This window comes from Syngnathus floridae, chromosome 10, assembly GCF_059516105.1.
Source record: "Syngnathus floridae isolate MCC-2025c chromosome 10, RoL_Sflo_1.0, whole genome shotgun sequence".
NCBI classification, from domain to species: domain Eukaryota; kingdom Metazoa; phylum Chordata; class Actinopteri; order Syngnathiformes; family Syngnathidae; genus Syngnathus; species Syngnathus floridae.
Genome location: NC_142422.1, coordinates 472,454 through 487,292, shown reverse-complemented (window position 1 = coordinate 487,292; position 14,839 = coordinate 472,454). Strand labels below are relative to the sequence as shown.

The window sequence follows — 14,839 nt, the reverse complement described above, 5'->3', positions numbered from 1 at the left end:
AGATCAGCACCTGCTCACTGCATGCGGCGGCGGATATGTGTCAAGCCGCCACTCAGCTCTGCTCATCGCCACCGGCCTCACCATTCCCTGTCAGGCTCAAGGCGAGAAACTCATTTGGAGTTCAGTCTTCCCGAGCCGGAATGAAAGGACTTCGGTGTTATAACGCAGAGCCGGGTTCTGGTATGGGCGATGGGGGGGGAGGAGTGTGTCGGCAAGATAAGGGACTAGCAAGGTGCATGTTTGCATACCTTATCGGACCGTGCCAGGAGAGCATTTAGCCTCCTTTTTTTATCCGTAATAAAACAACCTCAACGACACCAAATTTGCATGTGATGCAGGTTTGCCAGAGAGAAGAGTGCAAGAATGTTGAGAACAACTCAAGTGGATATGAAGTGGGGAAAAAAAAATCATTGCCGTGTTACACTTATTGTAAAAGCTGTTTACTGGATTTAATGACTAGTCAACACATTGCGCCAGTTCACACTCTTTGGCGCATAAATGGGCACCTATATTATATTATATATGATCATTGAATAAAATAAAATACATTGGCTGAGACATTCTTGGTCAGGCTTATCATCAAATGTGTCTTATAGGAAAATAGGAATAGAAAGTAAAGGGGGAGAAAAAAAACAACACACACACGGCACTGTATCTGTTTCCAGCGATTAGCTAAAAGCAACAATTTGAAGCGAGGCCTTATTTATGCTCTCCAGCTCCCTCTGTCTAATCTACAGGTGAGCCAGCGGGAGCTGCTGGACCGGACGTTTCGGACAGATAAGCGTATTCATTGATGTGGGACACTCTGGCGTCATTTCATTCCCACTCCTATTAAAGCGTATTGATCTCGGATCTCCGTCTGCTCTCAAAGTTCCCAATAAGGCAGCAGACGCTCTAAATCCAAAAGCCAGCCAGCCGGCCGGCCAGCCAGCCAGCCGGCCAGCCAGCCAGCCAGCCAGCCAGCCAGCCAGCCAGCCAGCCAGCCAGCCAGCCAGCCAGCCAGCCAGCCAGCCAGCCAGCCAGCCAGCCAGCCAGCCAGCCAGCCAGCCAGCCAGCCAGCCAGCTCCCCTTCCCAACTTCATGTGCTACTATTTGAGGTTTGGGGTAATTAAACTCCCCTCCGTGCTTATTAAATCAACGTTTGATCACCCCCGTGGCTGCAAATTGACGAGCGGGCAGCAAATTGATTGAACATGGAATAGCAGCATAACAAAAATGCACCAAGGAATTCTATTTAAGCAACAAAACGTGTTGGCTGATTGGAAAAAAAAAAAATGTTTGTGTACTCAACATAAACACTGGCTGTCATTTCACAACACTCCTGGACGCTACAGCAAAAGTGTGTCTTGCGTGAAATTAAAACAATGGGGCCTTGCACAGTCGAACAACTATTAAATGGAGGGAGAGTGGCTGTAAGGTAATCACTGTACGAGAGGCGCTTTGTCACCGGGAGACAACAACACCGACACGAGAGCAATATCCGAGCGACGGGATCGCCAACGTGGCGGAATAATCGAATATTCAGAGATGATTTCAAGGAAAAAGTCATCACAAAGTGAAGCAACTTGCTGGCAATGATGGAGAAAAAATGAAAGATGAGAAATAAATGTAGAAAGCTTTTATGCCATTACCAAGAGTACTTAAAATGAATGAAAAATGTGTACAACAAATACTTTGCCAAGGAGGCGAAACAAAAGTATTTTAAAATCAACAAAAGCAGTATTTTTTAAGTGCTATTTGGTGTAAAGGGTTTGCGAACGACTAGTATTCTAAACTCCACCCACGGCCAACCTCCCATTTCTACGGCTTTGTGTCTACCGTCGCGTTACAAACCTCCAAAAAGTCTGCGTGCGTGGATTCGCACAACTTGCTGCTTCCGTTTGATCTGCTTATATAGGTATATATTGCAAAGCATTGCAAAAGCGTGCGCTCGTCTTGTCATGCTACGGTTGAGCACCGCCATCTAAGGATCGTCTGTAATCGGATTCCGGCACGCAGGCACGCGCGCGTGCAGCCGAGGGGGGAGAGAAGAAAGACTGGCCAAATTTGATCCTGCTTTTCATTGCCTCTCCAAATTGAAAGCAAGTATCGAAATGCAATCAGGTGACATTTGAAGTTCATTTCTAACATGCTTTTGCTGGGTCTTGAAAATGTACGTATTTGCTTTGACTTGATGGCGAGGCTGTCTGAGGTGAGGTGTCATCAGCACCTCATCAGACTAACCAAATTATGAGTGAAATAATTACAAAGTAACTGTCAGGGTGGAATTACGGGTCAAATTTGTCAAGTGACACAGTGTCATTATTTGCGATGAACACTCTCGCACAGTCTAATAGGGAGCAAACACTTACCTGGCATCCGCCATTGATTGGCACGTCAATCTCTCATCAATCATCATAGTCGCTCGGCATGTTGATAATTATGACGTCGGTCGGTCGGGAGCGTTGATGAGTGGGAGGGAGGCGGAGGCGAAGGCTTGATGATGGCGGCCGGCCAGCCAGCCAGCCAGCCAGCCGGGTGTGACGGAAACCCGCTGATGTTTCTATTAACAGTCGCTCTGTTACCTGTTTGGACAGACAGATTAGATTTACTACTGCGTGTACAGAAAACAAGAATTGTCATTTCGATTTGAACACATATCGGACTAAGCAAAAAAGCTCTTTTTAATAAAAACAACGATCTGACAGAAATAGATCTTTCTGCTCTCACGTGGAATCTGAAACTTGTCACCACCAAGTTGCCAGTTGGTAATTAGAAAATGTGCAAAACAGTTTTGTTGTGATCATAGCTTAGCTGCTTATCTGCATTGTGTTGTCTCCCTCCACGGGCAAGCGTGAAATGAAATCCAAATAAACCAAGGACTTGCGTAGAATTTGCGATCCCAATGGACTGCCATTTCTTTCTTTTCCATAGTCATGGCAAAATTCCTCAAAGAATGTCTCTAAGTGCACTTCTGCGGCAAATATTAAAACTAAATTACAGGGGCCATTCAGAGGTAAGTGGTTCCATAAGCGCAATTGATGACACCGAGGAGTCTCGTGAAGAGCGCTGACATCACCTTGAGGGTTCTATCTCCTTAATGATGCTCCCGTTTATTCTTTGTAGGGAATGGCAGCCCTGGTTTTTTTTTTCCTCTCCTTCGCTTCAAGGCAGCTAGCAGAAGCACAAAAAGTCGGACAAATTTGATGACGATGCTTTACATTTCCCATGAAGATGGGAAATGCTAAAAAGTGACTGTTTATGCTAACATTAGCCAAGCTAACAGGCCAGCCTGTTCCTCTCCATATTAGCCCCGTGGTCCGATAGAAGATTCTCGCTTACCACGTAAAAGAAGATTTGTGCGTACGTCCTACAGTATCTTCTCTGGTGTAATTAGAAAACAGCTTAGCCAGGTACTGATAATGGCTGGCTCATCTGTAATTATCAAGCGGACAAAGTGTGCTGCCCTCGCGCTCCAAAAGCAATTAGTTTGACCCACCTGAAGAGAAGGAAAAAAATTGATTTTCTTCTTTTCTTTTGTGAGCGTGTATTCGTCGGGGTTGCTGTTGCGTGCAGATAAACAGTATTTGTTGTTGTTGTTGTTGTTGTTGTTTTGTGGCAATTATTGCCTGAGGATGGTTCCGAATGTGACTCGACTGTCAATGACGAAGTGAGCAAGAGAGAGGGAGGAAGGGAGGGAGGAAGGGAGGGGGGGAGGATGCGGAATCAACTCGTGTGCGTGCGTGCGTGCGTTCGCTGGCAGCCCCCGGGGAGCATCTGCCTCGGATACAAGCCGTGCATTTGTTATATTTTTATTATCATACAGTATCAGCTCATTGTTTGGGATTTTTGAGGGGCGGGTTCAGCGCTCGGTCTAAATGTCACCATCTGCAGCAGTTATTTCCGAATGAGATTACTTGCGGGAAGAATAGTCAATGCTGACAGCTGCAGGCCAATTTGATTCATTGACTCAAACATGAACTAAAATGATCGGCTTGTAAAAGTTTGATTTGGCTTTTCTCCCATTGCAGCTACTTATAATAGCCATTCGACTGACGTGAGGAAACAAAAGGGCATTTCAAATATTACGTTACATTCTCTATAGACGGACGCATCATTATTGCCTTGTCCCCTCAAAGCGTGACCTCTTTTTGGGAGACATCACAGCATGAGACACTTGCCCTGGCTTACGTCACACGGTTATTTTTATTAAATGCGTAGCGTGTGTGATGCTTGCATGCGTACATTGCATGGTGACCTTGTCAAGGTCATATGAGAAAGCCTTTGCCCGCAGACAGAGCCGCTCGCATTTGCATGCATTAGCTTCAGCTTGTGAGCGCGGGCTGCCTTCTTTTTTGGGGGGTTTGCATAATGCACTGACAATTGTATCGGCGTGCATTGACTGGCCAGTCTCTCCATTTTTCTTTTTTTATTTGCGTTGCGAGCAAAAACTTGACCGATGGGTGAGTTTTTTTGTTTTTCTAACCTTGGGTCGGAAGAATGTGTACGCTGAGAGGAAGGCGCGGATGATATTTATTCTGACCTCCTAAGTGGCAGAATTCTTCAGGATTCCAAATGTTTCTTATCACTCAAGTTAGCTGTAAAACTGTAAAAAAAAAAAAAAAAAAAAGTAAAGAAAAACTAAACAAATCGTGGTATTTTGGGGTTCTGGAACGAATTAACAACATTTCCTTTTATTGCATTGGGGAAAGTTGACTTGAGATACAAATTGGGCATGGTTACAAAATGTATTAAACTTGTAAGTCAAGATTCCCTGCTAGGGACTTTCTAGTCATTGCAATGAGTTGGCCTTTTCCGTTTCTTTGTATCTTTCCCCATTAATTGGACTTGCGCAGGTCGTTCATCACCTCAAACGCCCTGACCTGGATCGAATGATGCACCGACCGCTCTCAGCAGGCGCATGCAACTTTCTTTTCTGCTCTTTGTTCGCCAAAGTGGGTTGTGGTGTTTTGCTCCGTTCGGAGATACAAAGGTAGGTTACATGAATAAAAGCTCAAGGATAATGTTGAAATTGATCAAAAACTAGTTTGAAATGAATGGATTTTTTCTTTTCCTTTCAGAAACAATCAAATGTGTTATGAAAGCTTGTTTCAAGCTGTTGATTAATATTCCCCATTGAACATATAGCTTGAGCTTACAAGTCTGATAGCATCTCACTAACATAGGGTATGAAATTCCCTAGACAAGCTAACAAAATAAGCATTGATGTCGGGGTGTAAACATTGCCATAATAAACCAGAAAAATGATAGAACAATACTCACAGGCATATGTATTCTTTTTCCTGCATCTTAGCCCTGGCAGTCTTCTTTGTGTCTTTTCATCAAGTCTGTGTATGATCTGAACACGTGCACCACACTGACCCCTGATGGTCTTCCGATATAAGTTCTTGTACTCTGAACAAAAACAGGTATCGTGTCAAACTAATAAATCTGCAAAACGGAGAACTTTTAGCTATTAAAGCAACCGCAACACCATTTTGTGAGATTCAATTGTCGCTAAGTCCATTTAGTGGTACAAAGTATGTGTTCAAGAGGGCCTTTTAAGGAAGTACACTTCACATGCGAGTTGTCAGTTGAAGTGGGAGCCGGGAGAGCTCTTTACACAAAGAAAGAAAATTACTTTTTTTTTTTTTTTTGAAGTATAACGTTTTTACCCACCCAAGCCCATTCAGTGGAGCCAGGGGGCTTGTTTGTCTCCGCCGTGGGGACAAGGGAGGGTTTGCATTACGCGATGCTTTTCACTTGTTTTCAGGAGAAGGAGAGAGAGAGAGCGAGAGAGAGAGCGAGAGAGAGAAACAGGGGGGGGGACAAAAAAAAACAACAACAAAAAAACGAGCGGCTTGTCAAAGTAGTGAATCGTTGCAGTGTCTTTTGGGACAAAGCTCGGCAGGGGTGGCTGCAGAGTGCACTTCATCACCCGGGGGGAGAGAATCACTTAGCGGGGGCTTTTCCAGATGCGATAAAGCCAAGAGGTTGCCAAGGAGGGGCGTGGGGACTTTATGATACCAAAGCAGAGCACACATCTACTGACTTATTTCTTGATTGATTTTTTTAAATATCCAAGCCAGTTAGCCATCTCTTATTAGCAGCGCCTAAGGTTTTCACTGCAGAAGGAAAAAGAAAAAGAAATACCCCTCACATAGCTCACACCGCAAGAGAATAACAATTTTCATTGTGTGTGTATTTTTATCTCTCTGCATATTTCAGGATGTCATGTTCCTTCTAATTGCGGGCTCTTTTGAGGCTAAAAGTTCTCAAATGACGTCAGCGCAATCTCAGAGGCAGCTGAAAGAAGCGACGAAGCACTTTTTCCTTTCATTAAAACTCATTACGCTTCAGGAATAGAGGACAAATTCCGGGAAAAGCATTTAGCAATTAGACATCCGGAGCCCGTCACGCTTTGTAATTATGGCCAATGCGCATGATTAGGGTAAGAGGTTCAATAAATTACGCTAACATACTTTTCGAATCGCAGAAGGAGCCGTCTGGCAGGACCCTAAAGGAGGCAGAATGCAACTATCGATTTCCCTTCTTGCCCTCCGTGGAAATGTATTTGATGGCTGCTGAGCAGTGAGGCCCGCAGCCTCCCCGGCAGCCGCTGGGCCTTTTTCCTGACAAATTTGTCTGGAAAAGAAGGAAATTATGGATAAAACATTTTCAAATGAGGATCTTAAGCCAGGGTTAGAAAGCTGTTGAAGTGGGGAAGGTCAGGTTTTGGTTCTAAAATGTTATTTTTGGAGGTTTTGAGTCATGGGGCTTTTTTTTACTGAATTGAAATAATTAGCTAGAATAGAATATAGCTAATGGGGCAGACAGCTAGCTCAAAGTGCTAACTTTAAAAGTGCCACTTTGTTTACGTGCATGGCAGTACCTGAATGGCAGCTGTTGGCTTGAATGGACTTTTTCCAAACACGAAAGATTTGCCAGTCCCAGGAAGGCGCACCTTCAAATCGCTTCTGAAGGTTGGTTGGCCGACGCCGAAACCGTCGTCTCGGTGGTCAAAAACGCCACCTTTCAAGCACCGTCATCTAGCCTGGGGAAAAAAAGCGTTGGCGCACTTTCAGAGGAAAGGGATTGCGCAGGACGTCTTCCAACCCGCCGGCCCTGGCGGCTGCACACACCTTTTTGTCTCTTGAATGGGCTTAGAGGCGCGCATCGCTTGTCAGGGATGCTGGAAGCGAGGACCCAAGGGGGGGGGGGGGTCCTCCTCTTTTGCAAACTTCTTGACCCTGCAAACAACATATAATATAATATAATATAATATAATATAATATAATATAATATAATATAATATAATATAATATAATATAATATAATATAATATAATATTATATGTACGGAATCGGTTTCCTAATATCGGAAAATCCCCATTCATTATCGTGTGTGTGTCTTTCTGTCGCAAGCTATCAAGCAAGTCAAAAGGAGAAAAGTTACAAGCACCAAGACAAAGCTTAACAATTACATAACGTACTTCATGAAAACTCTCCAAAACATATTCCTCAGTAGGAGGCACTGAGACGCGTCTTGACAATTAGATGGAAGACGAGACATTCAATCATCTCCTTGGCCTCCTATTCATCAAAGTGTCAGTGAGCAGCGTGAGCAGCGTGAGCCGCCAAGCGCATACATCATGTAGACGTCACACACTCGCGTGAGCCAAACTACCTGGGATGCATACGCACACAAACGTTGTTTTTTTTTTAAGGCTTTACCTGTATTCTCGGACAGTTGCACACCTGGGAAAAATCTGCCTTATTAAGACTCCGTTTTGATTGCTTGTTCTTGAAATTGTTACTTCGAGCTGTCCCTAATGGTTTGACTTTCGCATGTTGTCACCACTGTACAGTACTGGACCATTTGGATGATTTTTTTGTTGGCTTTACCTCCACGTGCCCTATGAGTGGATTGTGTGTGGGAAGATAGCATTATTATGGGTGATTGTTTGCGGGGCTTTGTAGGAGTAATGCCTTCAGGCTGAATTCGAAGCTGCTGGTGGCAACAACGAGTAAGGAAAAAAAAAAAGAAACGGCTCTGCTTTGGTTTGCCCAAGCAAACTGTGAGTGGCCAGAGAAGCACGAGAGAGAGAGAGAGAGAGAGAGAGAGAAGAGGGGAGCTAAACGCTGGCATGAAAAATCCATCACTTCACGCTTTGCAAGGCGTGTCATGCAGAAATTGCTTGAGGTCAGGAAATTGTGGGTTGCATCTCCATCTTCTTCTCCTTTTCGGCCGCCCGGCTCTCTTTTGCTCCTGCCTTCGTCGTCTACTTCTTGCTCTTCAACGCTGATCAAATGTCAGCTTTTTGTGATGTGAGACCAAGGAAAATGATTTCAAAACTTTTTCACCATTAATGTATCATACAACTCAAGTGAAAGAAAAAAAATAATAATAATAGTTGAACTCGACATTTCCAGCAGCTCTTCTGGAGCAAATCCGGAACCGAATTACATGTGTGCATTTTCTGCCCTGCCAATATGACATAATGTCCTGTTTCCAAACAGAGTATCCGTTTCATCGATTATTGGAGAAAATAATCTCGCGTATCCTCCACGAAGGAAGAATCACAACAGCAATTCTTGGCTTTCGACACTTCGCCGCCAAAGACGAGGCGGATTCGGCACCACTGAGCTGCCTTGATTGCATCGGCGGAGAGGCGATGAAATCCAATCAGCGCAGTCAGTGAAGGGAGAGGAGTGGAGACGTCGGCCGTTTGTGCAAAGAATCGACGGCCTCGCAAAGAGACCATCGGGAGAGGGCCGTGATTGGGGGCAGGAAGTAGATGGCGAAAGGTCACCTGACCAATCCCGAACCGTTATTCGCCTGGGCGTCAGTGTCCGATCTTATTAGGGGCGCAAAGTTGGATTGAACAAACGCGCTGGTCCTTCTATTCCACCAGGTAACACCTTGGGTGGATCTAATGAGATCTATTACAAGAGCTGTGTCAAAATGGGAAGTAAAGAAAAGGCGCCCGGAAGAACGGAAAACTCCAATGCCAAGATCATTTCAATTGTAGCTCTGCAAGCGGTGACTCTGTTTGAATGCAGATGCTGACAAAGGAGCCGTTCAATTTGCTGCAGATTGAGCTGTTGCACTCTACTTGCGGCAGAGCAGGGCAGGGCAGGGCAGGGCAGGGCAGGGCAGGGCAGGGCAGGGCTGCAATCGGTTCCAAAGTGCCACCGACGGACCTGGAGTGGAACGGCTTTGCAATTAAACAGCCATTTGGCCGCAATGTTTTAGAGTCTGTTGGTTTATTTGCGCCGCAGCCCGATGAGTCACCGGGCACGGCTGCCGTGTTCCGGGAAGCCGTTTGCACGGCCGCGCGGCTTTAACTCAGCGCTCGGCTCCACAAACACAATGGCCGGATGGCAGAACACCGCAGGGGCAGAAATAATGACCCTCTTGCCATGCTCCCCGCCCGCCAATGAACACTTTTAAAAATTAATGTTTATGATCGAATATTCATGTCCAAACAGAGGATTTAATCCACATTACTGGCGCAGGGGGGAGAGCAAAAAAATGGAAGCTCGGCGTGTGTAATTGTGGCCGTTAAGCCGAGGCTGCTCGTTTTGTGCCTCACAAGTCACATTCGCAGCGTGCTCTCGCCGTGCTGACACCAACGCCTGCGCCTCCTAACATTGTTAAAATGTGAGAATATTATGTTTGGGAGCATACGCCGATTTTTTTCTTCTTCTTTTTTTTTTTTGCCAGTCCTGCCAAGCCTGCCCACTTGCTTCATTGTATACTGTAGCAGAGGGAAAAGCATGCCAAATTACCGTGATTGTCTTTTTTGCAATCTTGTATCGAGCAAATGCGCAGCGACAAGACTCCTGATGGAATTCGATTAGACATTCAATTTGGCACCTGCGGACAAGACGTCAAACGTCGATATTGGCGTCTGGAGACGTTTTTCTCGACACGCCCGCCGCCGCCACCTGTGACGATGACCGAACAAGCTCACCTTGTCTTTTTTTACCTCGGCGAGAGGTCGATGGGAAAAACAGCGTGTGGGGGCTCCACAACTATTTGTATGCGTGATTGTGTGACAGTCTTCGTAATGACTCGTGCTGCACTTCTTTTCCTTTACACACCGCCTGATGGAACATCGCAAAGGCGGTGAAGAGAGCAAAATCAATAATCTATTCTATTTAGTGGGCTGCGGTGTCGCAGTGGATGAAGTGCGAGCAGGTGGAGGGAGCTGCAGCGATGCTTCGGAATTCCAAGGCCCAGTTACGGCAACTTTTGGGCAACCCAAATCGGTTTGTTTTTAACGCAGCATTTTTACCGGTGTGGCCAACTTCTTGTTCATTTTTGGCCATGAGATTCTTTTTGTCTTGCTAGCATAGCAAATTTTGCATCAATTAGTGCCACCAACCTTCAATCAATCCTCAAAATGCTCGTCACATACTTACACGATGCAAAGAATCTTCACCCTTTCGCATCGGCCATGTGTCCAGGACGGCTTGTTCGGATCGGGCCGCGTCTGAACACAGAAGAATGAATATATTTATCGTCACGTGTCAGATGTTACGGCACAATTGAAAGTGCTTTTTTTTTTTTTTTTTTTTTAAGGTAACGAAAAATAGAAACAGTATATATATGACAAGAAATAAAGAGTAAAAATTGAAAGTGCATATTTTTTAAGGTAACAACAAATAGAAACAGTATAGAATAAAAGAGGTCAAGCGTCAAACTATCATGTCAACCCTGCTCGACACAACGCTTGCGCGCCTAAAATCCTCTTCCGCTTTGATGGCAGTCAAATGGCCCTTCGGTCCTTCCCTACTCTGCTTTCTCCACGCACACGCCTCGCTATCGACTCCTAAATTAATCTCTGTGATTAAGCCGAGCGGGAGAGCTCGACAGTTATGTCGCTGGTACAACAAACATCAATGATTTAGCCGCTCGCTGTGTCTGTATATTTACGTACTTGCCAACTTGCCAAGCGACATTGGCTTTGTACTTAGAAAACGTCTCGTGAGAACAAACGTCGGCGGCCTTTGAATTGATGCGGCGTGACACGAGATCCAATTGACAAACTAAGGCGAGAACATTTCAGGTGAGGAACTGGAAGTGCAACTGGCCCATGCTCGAGCGGCGTATCCGCTGCGTCAACAAAGAAGCCAAACAAATCGAGTCACCGTTTACATCACAATGCAATTTCCACGCATCTTATCATTAACAAGTGTTACTAAATGACTGTCGATGTCTCATGCATACACATCAAATGCTAAATACTGAATATCGAATAGGACCCCGATGGAAAACAAAATATGGCCCGAGGCAAATGCCAATGTTAAACAGTGAAACTATTAGGCGATGCCTGTCATTTGGAATATTCTGAAATTGCTATTCACATCCACACGTCACCTGAGAATACAGTATGTGCCGCAATAGATCGAGCGGGGCAGATAGGTGAGGGGGAAGAAGAAGACGCGGCCGGAATGACGAGCGGACGACGGCTTGCGAATGCCCAAGTAGAAAAGGTGCTGAAAAAGTGTTCAAGAGGACATATTTGGCTCTTTTTTTTTTTTTTTTTTTTTGCTTCTTTTGCTTTTTGTTCACCAACCATCGCTTAAAAGTAGATCTGGTTCTTCCTCCAGCGTATCTTTTGATCATGGCTGGAGCAATGCGGGGCCTTATGCAATGTTTGTTTCCAAAGTCAAATATTGCCAAATTTTCATGGGTTGTTGTTGTGCTTTTATGCGCCATGAATGTAATGAGGTCTGAGAAAAAAAAACAAAAAAAAGTACATCAAATCACTGCCAAGTCAAGTTTCGACTGTAATTTTCTCTGCTCAACTCTCTTTGTATTATTTCATTCCACCAATCCAAAACACATGGTAAAAACGCCCGTTCCCTCCAAATATTTCTTACAGCAGATGGAAGTTCGAAACGGTTGTCATGGTGACATGTACGGCGTTTCTATGACAACAAAACGCACTCCTTCCATCTGGCGGTGTTTTGATCATGCGTCCGCATTTAGTGGTGGAAAAAGAAGGAAAGGGAAGGACTCCATTTCCCATAATCCTCCTTTACCTGCCCCCATCATTGCAGTGAGGCAAGAAGCAAAAATGACCTTTTTTTTTTTTTTATTTTGTATTAGTAACGTGTCATTTTGATTTTCGAGGGTTGTGTATTTTTCCACCACTTCAGTGACAACTCCATGCAAATGTTTGTTTGTGCTCGGCTCAAGTATCACTCCAGCCGGAAGTGAAGACACGTGCCCCCGCCCGCCGTGTCCTTTTCCACTCCTTTATTCTGGTTCATCCTAATGCATCTAATCATAGGCGCAGAGGCGGACCTCCCGATGTCAGGCAAAAGCTTAAGCGGCCATTATTCGACCATGACACACTCTCCTTCCCGATCGGCTGCAGTCCTTCAGGTCTCCTCTCCTCCTCTCTTGGGGTGACGACGAGCTATTATGCTCCACATAATTGCACTTGGTCACGCCGCACATTGCCCCAGTTGTGAGAATTGCAGTTATTACCAAGGCGGATAGAACATCCAGTCAGATAAATCCACCTCTCTCCACCTGTAGTAATACTATGAATATATTTTCCAGCTATTTATTTTCCAGCTACTATGCTCGGAAACGTGTCGTCGCCGGGCTAATTAGCCGCAAAACTCATTACGGTCTTAGCGTAGCAGTAAACGAGCCATGTGGACTGACGAACGACTGTCCCTTGGCCTCCCGCCACCAGGGGGCTCTCAGCAGGGGAGGCGGGGGCTTCCTGCCCCGTTCCAAGGTCATGTTTTGCTATTAAATGATATCTCTCATCTGATGTCCTCCTGAGCGTCAATCACTTGAGTTGCTTATCTGGCTAGCTTTGCTTGCAAAAGGTGTTGATATGGAGGCTGTGAGGCAAAATGGTTGCGTCTTCCAAATCACGGGAAGAGGCAGATTCAACCCCAGAACCTCAGAACTGTGAGGCAGAAATACTAGCCAAATTTGCATTCCTTCTTGCCCCCTTTGCCTTCTATTTGACTTTGTGTGAGCCCTCTTTTCTACTTTTTTTACACATGTTTATTTCCCCGTCTCTTCTGCTTAAGTGACATTTACAGATGAGGGTAAAATCAGGAAGGCGGGGGATCTGAAATTGGAAAAAAGCACCGGAGTGAAGATAATGCCACGGGCTGCTGCATGATATCACACCAAAATGATACGAAATGTCAAAAGATGTGACATCGTAGCACTGATGAATTTGATGCGCCCGCCTTCTTCAGAGGAACTTTTTTTTTCTTAAATCCCCCTCAGGACTCATCAGCAAATTTACAAGGCGGTTCATTCGAGGCCAAACAACGGATTTTAAATTTAATGGTATCATCTTTTTCCAGGAAAATGGGATATGAGATCAAAATGAATCTACCTCTAAATTATTTTCATCATTTCTTTGTTTTTATTTTTTTTTAAACTGACACACTAGGGAAAAACAAGGTTAGATTTGAAATGAGCATAAAAAAAATCTGAAAAAGTTTACTTGCTTGCGTGCACCCCTTTCATGAACTACGATTGGACTTTTTTTCATTCGAGCTAGCTCACTTTATTTCGCGCAGAGCCCTCTTCATTGCACATTCCTGGTCTTTGGCTCCCGAGGTCGGCAGCAGCGGTTAATTTGCAGTAATTTGTGAGACGTGGGGACGAGGCGGAGCAGGATGAAGGGCCCGAGTCATATTGTTTAACGCGAGCAGTCAATTACGCGGCTTCTAATGAGATCAAAGTGATGGAGGCCATCAGGATGGAACATAAAGCCTCATCAGTTGGGCAGATTAACGGTCGGGCCGGAGGAGCCTTCCGGATCCTTGACTTAAATGAAGTTTGAGCTCTGACAAACAATCTGCGGGTCACTCTATTAACCTTCTAAATCACACTGCGGATTAAAGATGCCTAATCCGTACGGAAATTCTGAAAGGGAACAGAGTCTAGACTTAAAGCTCATTAAAACTTGATACCAACATGGATTCTTTTTTTGTTTGTTGTTGGGAGCTTTGTTGTCTTTTTGGAAACATAATCACAGCGCAGGGACTGGCTGACATGACCATCCTCCAGTTGGATTTTCATGTCAAATAGGAAAAAGGTGAAGGAAAGCTGAAGGACTGTATTCATTCCATTTTTGAAGAAGCTACCAAGAAATCCTCCATTAGGACAGTGACCAAAAAAAAATCTGCATCACTTTTCATCTTAGATGCTATATTGTAGATAAAAAAAATGAGCGCTGTAGTATAACATTTGACAAAGTCCAAAAGAACCTACCTGATAGCTGACAGTGTGATCGAGCGATTTTAATCCCTCTGCGTTTGTCCTTTGAACCGAAAACTCCAAAGCGATGTCACTCCCAAAGGTGCACAGCAGGGCTTTGGAGAGAGCAGATGGAAGATTATTAATAAAAAATAAAAAATAAAAAACTAAAAAAAATAGCACTTTTTCATCCAGGTACAGCACATAAGAGGGCACTTTATGACCCCGGCGAGGACGCCGTGATGAATGGGATGCGGCCTAAATACTTTCGCAAGGGGAGCCGCTTTTAACGGGCGCTGAAGTGCAAGCTTATAAAAAGCTGAGTTTTTTTCTGTTGATTTTTCTCATCTTCCTCCCTCATGCTTTTTTTTTTTTTGAAGGTGCAGTGTCAGCTTACATTTCTTTTTTTTTTTTTGCTTACAGTGCCAGAAAGGCCAGGTCAGTCGGCAGGGGTTGTGGCTAATGCGAAGATTGGTGCCGGGTTGCGTAGCGACCGCTTTCAATGTCATTCAGGGGCTGTTCTTCTTCTTCTTCTTCTCCAAAACTTGTGAACAGGGCTCGCTGGTGAAGGCCCTGGAGGAGGCTTTTGATGCTACTTTGTAAACTT

At 44.8% G+C, this 14,839-nt stretch overlaps 1 protein-coding gene across 4 annotated transcripts in view; it reads right to left on the bottom strand.

Annotated features, from left to right (window-relative positions):
- zc3h12aa (zinc finger CCCH-type containing 12Aa) overlaps window positions 1-14,839 on the bottom strand; it is a 155,398-nt gene that overhangs the window by 139,372 nt on the left and 1,187 nt on the right. For 2 of the 4 annotated variants that reach the window (XM_088387971.1, XM_088387969.1), the window contains exons 2-8: window positions 14,248-14,348; window positions 10,407-10,477; window positions 7,122-7,229; window positions 6,872-7,033; window positions 6,462-6,624; window positions 5,263-5,394; window positions 2,352-2,564 (exon numbers count right to left, since the gene is read on the bottom strand). The gene's annotated coding sequence lies outside the window, so the exon portion shown is untranslated. Of the gene's footprint in view, window positions 1-2,351; window positions 2,565-4,465; window positions 4,586-5,262; window positions 5,395-6,461; window positions 6,625-6,871; window positions 7,034-7,121; window positions 7,230-7,712; window positions 7,734-10,406; window positions 10,478-14,247; window positions 14,349-14,839 lie in introns of those variants that run through there. The other 2 variants (XM_088387972.1, XM_088387973.1) reach the window with 2 other exon arrangements.